Consider the following 7,500-nt stretch of genomic DNA (forward strand, 5'->3'; position numbering starts at 1 on the left):
CATTGCACAAAACCTTCCCTTCAATCGTTTCACTTATCTGCTCCACACCTGGAATGAAAAACATGACAACTAGTCGACGCCCACCAACAAAAGAAAGGATTCCATCTGCACCCAGCATTCCTACGCCTGGTTTCATCCAGTGCATTGCACCCATACAGTTCCCGTTTTGTCTTTCCGGTATCGCCGGACCGTGCTGCAGCTCGGTCTCGGGCAAAGATAATAGGTTTACCCAGATGCACACCCGGGAGCAAGCAGCAAGCGGTGTGCTCTATCGTCCATATCGTCCGCTACCCGACGCAGCCCAGTGCAGACCGACCATCGTGCTACAAGGCATCCTGCACATCCTGGCGCACCTGGGAACTTAAATGATGCTGAACCGGAAGCGAATGAGTCCTGGAGATACAGGGTAAGGAAAAAAAACTATGGCCTGGATGATAAAATGCTTTACCACCTTTTGGCTTCGCGCTCCACTAGCGGCACAGGAACGCAGGTGAGGAGGAAATGGAACATCTGCCAGACATGTACACGCACTGCACCGGTTGTCTCTCAGCATCTGGAGCGAGCTGCAGCCTTAGGCTCCAGCTGGCTCGTCGGTTGGTTTGAAGTCCTACCAACGACCCCTGGTGGTGCATCGAAAGAAGATCTACAGCAACAGCACTAGGATGATGATGATGATGATGATAAAGGTTTGCACACGTTCAAGCTGCCTACCACCCATGCCAGGATGGAGGATTCTGTTTTTCTGCTCCAGCACTGGACCACTGGACGGCAGTGTTTTTCTGTGCACTAAACTGTGGTTTATGTTTATGCCATTGCACAACCGGGCCAACCAATCTGTGTATGCGGGTGGTAGTGTTTGCTACAAAGTCACTTTTAATGGCAAGTAGGAAAGCAGTGATTTCAGTGCGGTCTGTGTCGGTCTCCTCCCTCCCGGGGAGGTCCTACTTACTTACCCCCGCGCACGGCAAGTCAACAAGTGGCGAGCGGTAATGTGTTCGCCGGAGTCGTTTTCGGAATGATGACAAACTGCCTTCAACTGAGCTGAACTGGCGCCGCTTTGATGCTTTGATTCGGGGTTCCACGGAGAACTCTTGGGGTGAATGTTTACAAAATAACAAAATGCCGAGACGGAAAAACATGTTGATTGTTCGTAGGAAGGCGTGAGCGTAATGTCAGAGAAGAGACCGCCAGCAGATGATGCCCTTTCATTATCGGCACGAACTCAGCACAAAAGCTGACTGATGGCGGCCTGTGATGCGAAATTCACAAACAGCAAATGAGGCAGCACGGAAGTGGTGGATAAAAAATGATACATTATTAGTGCCAGAGGCTGACAAATGGCCATTGTTACTGGCCTCTCCCGGGCAGAACTATGATCTGCATCCGGAGCGCATTAATCATTTGTATTGGGAAGGACGGTCCCACACATTACCATATCCAGCGCTAGCTCGTTCAAAGTGGAGCATTTTCCATCCGTATCAGAGGCATTTGTGCGGAACATAAGTAAAGAGTAGTATCTAAATCATGTACTTTGTATTCTACATTGTTATGTTAAAAATAACTTACGAAAACATTCACTTCGCTCCAGAACAGAAAATCTTTAAAGGCATCAGAAATATGTTTTGATTTCACCCCCACGTTCTCGGGCATAAATTCTAAATCCATCTCCAAACGGGAGTTTGCATTCCGAAACCGCACCAGCAATGTGCAGCAAGTTCCGGATGTCAAGCGGAAACACTCAACGATTTCCTTCCACACCAGTGAGGCCACAATTGCTTTTCGATAAGCTTCGTTGTGCATCGAACGATGGCGACAAAATAGCGCAAACGCCCCCCCAAAAAAAAGAAAGAAGAAAAATGCGAAAATCCCGCGAACAAAGCCGGAGCTCGAAACCCCCCGCAAAGGTTATCCGGGAACGGTTCGCGCCCACTCCGAGCGGCTTCTGTTCGATTCCGAAAACCGTTCCACCGGGCCGTCGCCTTGCACGATGACGCAAGCAAATGAGTGGTTCGTTCGACGTAACGTCACGATAAATCATCTGGGAAGGGGAACGGGGGGTGGTAGTTTGGGGAGAGGTTAAATGATGTCGTCGTCAGCGTCGTCATCGTTGTTGTTGTCGGGGCCCTAAATCCTGCCCTTGGGCTGGAAGAACCGACAGAAAAAGGAGATGACGAAAGTCCTCCTCAATCGCCGCACCAGCATATGTTGAATAGCATAATTTGAAGGGATGGTGAACGAACCCGGGAAGGGGGCGGCCTCGGGAATCGGAAAGCCGGAGATGAAGGACGACGCCAAACGACGTCACCCAACACGACGGCAGGCTGGTCTCAATAGCTCGTAATCCCTCGGATAGAATGTGTTAGTTTCGTTGTCACTTGTCGGGAAAAGTTTTCATTTTCTCGGCTTCCGCTTCGCCATACCCCCACCTTTCATCGGCTTCTTGACCGCGTGAGTTCGTCCAGGGCCAAGAGGTTGACTTTTTGTACGCTCCTGTGTGTCTGGGTGCGATGAAGAACTTTTAAACCTTCGTAGCGAGCCGCCTCGAGAAAGCAATCAACGGCAAAGCTGCAGCGGCATTCCTGCTCGTGAGTGCCGGTCTCTCAGAATTCCGGAAGAACACCAACAACAAAAAAAAAATGGAAGCATTCTGGTTTGCACAAATCAAACACAACAATGTGCGCCAGCAATGTGGCAGCAATGTTGTTCGCATTTTTTTTCTAATTCGGAACTACGACAAAGAAGAATTGATTGGATCCGTTTTGGTGAACTTTCTGTTCACCGATTGATTTAACGAAGGAGCACGCTGGGATTGGCGATGGTCGGCGAGGCGAGGCGAGGCGAGACATTTCTCGGAACACGGAATTGTAACCTCAGATGCCGCAGATGCGAGAGACGTTGCTGAGAGGCAAAGGTCACCGTCGTACTGCTGCTGCTGCTGCTGCTGCTGCTGTTTGTGACCTGTTGCCAGTCAGTCATGCTCGTCCGCTGTCAGCAGCTTCCGTGACGTCTCGTTTGGTGATTAATCGATATCAACGTCCTTTTTGCAATACTTCGATCAGGTCTGGTCTTTAAGCTTCCGTTTTCATTCAACAAGAAAGAGGCAACGCAGTTACTTTCATCTTGCTCGCGAACAAAACACAGCATTGTCTTAAAGTGCTTCGCCGGAGCCGCCGCTAACGACTTCTGGTCGATGTGCTACATGCTTCCGGTGCTGCTGGGCGACAGGACGACGTGGAACAAGTGTTCCTGGTAGTACAATGACTCTCGCACACAGGCGCTCACACGACGGAAACGAGCGGGCTTAACAATTATTGTCGCCAACAGGTGGTGCACTTCAGCCCTCCAGCCACAGGGTCGCAGTACAGCCAAGGAAGAGGCAAACAATGCCAAGCACTGAGTATGGGGTAGTGCTTTGCAACGCGTGTTGCCATCCCGTTGATGCTGCTGCTGCTGGTTGTTGTTGTTGTTCCTGGAGAACAAGCTTACAAGCCAAATGTGTCCTGAGGGTAAGTGTGGTTCCGAGACAGGGTAGTTGTTGGTGTTCGATCGCTCCAACCGGAGCAACGGAACAAACGGAGCTGATGCTGGGGCCGTGGTGAGGGTTTGGCCAAATCGATATAGACGATGTGTTTCGGTTTCGGCATCGAAGTTCGCGTTCACTGTTATCGAGAGGATGGGAAAATCGCCGAAAACCATTTCCAGCATTCATTTCCAAGAACCAAACCAAAACCGAAACAGGGAGAAAGGGTGCTGCGGTGGTTCGATTCTGTTGATCCCGTCCTCCACGTTCCCTTGTTTTCTCCCGTTCTTTCCGTTGCCAATCATCATGTACATTGCTCCGATAGGTGAAGGCCCTCGAATGCTCCATTTGGTACTTTTCGGTATGCACATCGTTCGGTGAATCGTCTGGAGCATAACAACCCCAAACTCACCACCACCGCCATCCGCGGAATCGCACCCTTATGAAGTGACTACGGTTTTTGGGAGCGTGGAAATGATTTGCATTTTTAATGCTTCCCTTCCATCGCATCTCCGGCACGGCCTACGGGGTAAGTTCCGCTCCAATTTGCGGAATCATTACTCTAGATCTTTATGGTTCGGCACCGCAGGCGAACGCCGTACTCAACCCCACCCCCGGGAAGGGAGAAGGAAGCAGAAAGATGCCGTACGCGGAAGGCTGATAACCCGCACCTGGTCCGGACAGGTTGATGGTAATTTGTAAAGACACATTTCGAGCCTGCCACGTCTGCGTTCATTTTGCTTCGATCGAGTGACGGACCGAGTGAGCGAGGGGGAGCGAAAGCCTGGCGTCTGGGGCCAATCGGATTGAGCAGCATTCCTGCATCTGGCCAGGAAATGGCATCAATAACTCCGTAAAGCGGATGGAAATGTGGCTGATGACGCGTTTCGCGGTGATGGTTCTGGAGTAAGGCGCCAGCAGTTGGTGGCTGGTTTGTAGCGATAAATTAACACGCCAATCCTGCTCTTCAAAATGGAGAAATGAGGCACTCGGTGCAGATGATGCAGATGGAGCTTCGCGAGTTCATAATTTGTGCCTCGCAGGCCCTGCGTTCGAGGAAGTCAAAATGTCCCCTCCGGTTGAGTTGCTTCTGCGAACGGTCTTAGGACAATTAAGTTACCAACACCATGAGCGAGTGTATTAAATGCGGTGGCGTATTAAAGTTAAGAGGCTTCCAGAAGGGAAAGTATCTTTCTAGCGATTGGTGTGCCTTTGGGTGGAAAATCCGGGTTGTGGTGGGTGTTTCAGGTACAACACCTTCGCCCCACCAAACAGAAATAATGAATTTTCTTCCACAAGGCAAAGAAAATTCCGTTTTTTTTTTTCTTCAACCGGCATCAGCACGAGCACGAGGAGCAGCTAATCAATGGTACCGTCCTACGAGTGGCTTAACTTGTTTTGAACAATGCGAACCTCTTCTGAATCCACGGCTGCAGCAAAGTAATGAAAACAGCTCTTCTGCTTGCGAGAAGGATGTTGCTTTGTAGGAGTATCATCATTCGTTTTTTTGTCACTTTGTCGATTCATCATTTGCATGTAAGGGTGCGCGTGCACTACATTGAAAAAGACCTGGCAGGTGGCAGTCCTTGCAGAGTAAATTATCTGGATTAACTTCCATCGGTAGATAACACACCGTGAACCACGATGGTACGTGATGCTGCTGCTACTGCTGCTGCTGCCACTCTTGGGCGATGCAGCAACAAAGCAGCACCTGCATGGCTGCCGATACTTCCGTATGCCCTGGACATGAAATGCATACAAAACAAGCGCCCTCTTATCATCGAGCGTGATCGACGCCCATCGGAGACAGACAGAGCAAACAGAAACACAAACAAGCCCCAGCGCAACATTACAATGGTAGGCCTGTACGTGCAAATGCTAAATCCGCATATCGTTTGCCTCATGGTCGCAAATGGTGGAGCCAGAAAGGCGGTGTTACTCTAGCACACTCACGCACACAACAATGCAGAAAGGACAAAAAAGGCGGAGAAACGAAATCTTCATCAATATTCAACACGTGTCCTTGAAGTGCTTCCCTAAGACCGTGGCCGGAGTTGGAGTTCCACGTAGCTCGATGCGTAGCTACGCACCTGCAGTCACATGTGCCTGTGTGTTTGCTGACTGCGTCTTAATCCTAGTAGGCCTGGCCTGGAGCCAGTCACTGCACCATTTGCTTACCCATTTCTCCACACGGAAGTGAACACAAAAGACGCACGCGTGGTGTTTCAGGAGACGAAGATAATAAAAGAGAAATGTACTGGAAGAGCGCGACACCGATGATACTGGTGTCGCGCGCGTCTATATCGTCGGCATGGCCAGGGTATTACGCACGCGATCGTGGACGAAACGGCTGGGCCGCCATTTTACGTCATGTTGTCATAGAGCCCCGTACCGGTGCGAAGAATGTGTGACTGCATTTTTGACGCTAAATTGTTTCATCACAAGCTTCTCTTTTTGCCGGTCCCTCCCAGCCTGTCATTCGCACTCGCGCGCAACGCTTAGCGACGTTTGATCTTTCCGATGCGTCTCCGGTTGGTGGCCTTTTGTGCGAAGCGTTTGGTGTTGGGTAGTGCGACACGGGGGTGGTGAGTGGAAAGGGAAGGGAAATGTAAACAACGGTGCAAGCAATCAACAGTTTTCCGTTTGACCGAAAACCATCGGCGAACATGTGCTTTTCGAAGCAGGGAAGTCCGCTCGTAAGGCGCGAAGGTACGAACGGGGCACGAACCACGCTCGAAGTGAGACACGAACGTTTCGCGTTTCGTTCGCTCGGCTCCCGGGTGAGAAGTGTGCGGGTGAAAAGGCATCGATGGAGGCGCACGGTATTTCACCATGGACCATGCGCCTCCATCGTTCAAGTAATCGAAAATTTGATAGAAAATATAAGGAAACTTAAAAAATTAGTGAAAAGGCAACAAGTAGAATTGTTTTATTTAACTTTGCTTGCTAAATTCCCCTTTAATTTACCTAAAAATTCAACCGAAAACGTGTTGCAATAGTGAGTTGAGTGAGAACCACCGATGAGAGGGATGCTGCTAACCGAACGAACTTGATCCCGATGAGCACACGAACGCGATGAGATGAGGAGTCCCTTATCTTAAGGGTTGCACACGCCGTGGTTCAGCAGTCGTTGCGTTGCCTTGCTTCCGCACGGAAGTGTGCGATCCGCTGGACGCGAGTGTCTCCAAGAGGGGGAAAAACTCCTTTTCGAACCGAACAGCGACCGCATGCCTCTCGAACATAACGCCTGGTGCCAGATTCAGGTGTCTAGTGGAAGGAAAAATAGATAAAAAACCACAAAACCAACCATACCCCCCTTTTTTGTGCTCGGTTGTTTCGATTGGATAAACCATTGGATCGGTTAGCAAGTGAATTCTGTGAATGTTTGTGCTGGTGTTGAGGTCAGTGAGTCAGTGAGTTTTGCATATTGACCACCATCGGGCAGGCATCGTAAGGCTCAGTTACCCCTTCACTTTCGCTCATATTAGCGCACTTTGAGCCGTTGAAGGTGTAAATGGAGCTGCTGTACGGCGAATAGGAACGAAACTGGCGCTCGACGAACGCGTAGGACCCACAACCCGAGGGGAAGACCGAGTTTTCGGCAGAATTATGGAGGCTGCTTATTGCTTCTGACAGCGCTTTTCCGCTTCTCGGTCCTCGGTCCAATCGTGTGCTGGACCAGCAGCAGCAGCGGACCACAGCCGGCCACCACCCGGCGTGAAGTAAATCAAAATTTATCCAATCGTGAAATTTACTCCCCTTCATTGTGCTCTCTGGCGTGGTGTGTATATGTGTATGTGTGCGTTTGAAGTCGATGTAATGGAACCGTGACCAACCGTTACCGGTGAGTGTTGAAAAAAGGGGTAGTTTCTCTCTTTTCCTCGTCCCCAAATGCCGATCCAACGCCAAACCCGCGCAAGTTAACTGTTCCGCAACTGGCCGCTCCGGTCCGTGGAGTGCCGTGTGACAGCGCTTCGTTA

At 50.3% G+C, this 7,500-nt stretch overlaps 1 protein-coding gene across 1 annotated transcript in view; it reads left to right on the forward strand.

The window, feature by feature from the left end:
* Positions 1 to 6,807: 6,807 nt before the first annotated feature.
* Positions 6,808 to 7,500, forward strand: part of LOC126571116 (potassium voltage-gated channel protein Shaw-like) — a 52,507-nt gene continuing 51,814 nt past the window's right edge. The window contains exon 1 of the mRNA XM_050229386.1: positions 6,808 to 7,500. This exon is cut by the window's right edge and continues 289 nt beyond it. The gene's annotated coding sequence lies outside the window, so the exon portion shown is untranslated.

The sequence above is a fragment of the Anopheles aquasalis genome, chromosome 2, assembly GCF_943734665.1.
Source record: "Anopheles aquasalis chromosome 2, idAnoAquaMG_Q_19, whole genome shotgun sequence".
NCBI classification, from domain to species: domain Eukaryota; kingdom Metazoa; phylum Arthropoda; class Insecta; order Diptera; family Culicidae; genus Anopheles; species Anopheles aquasalis.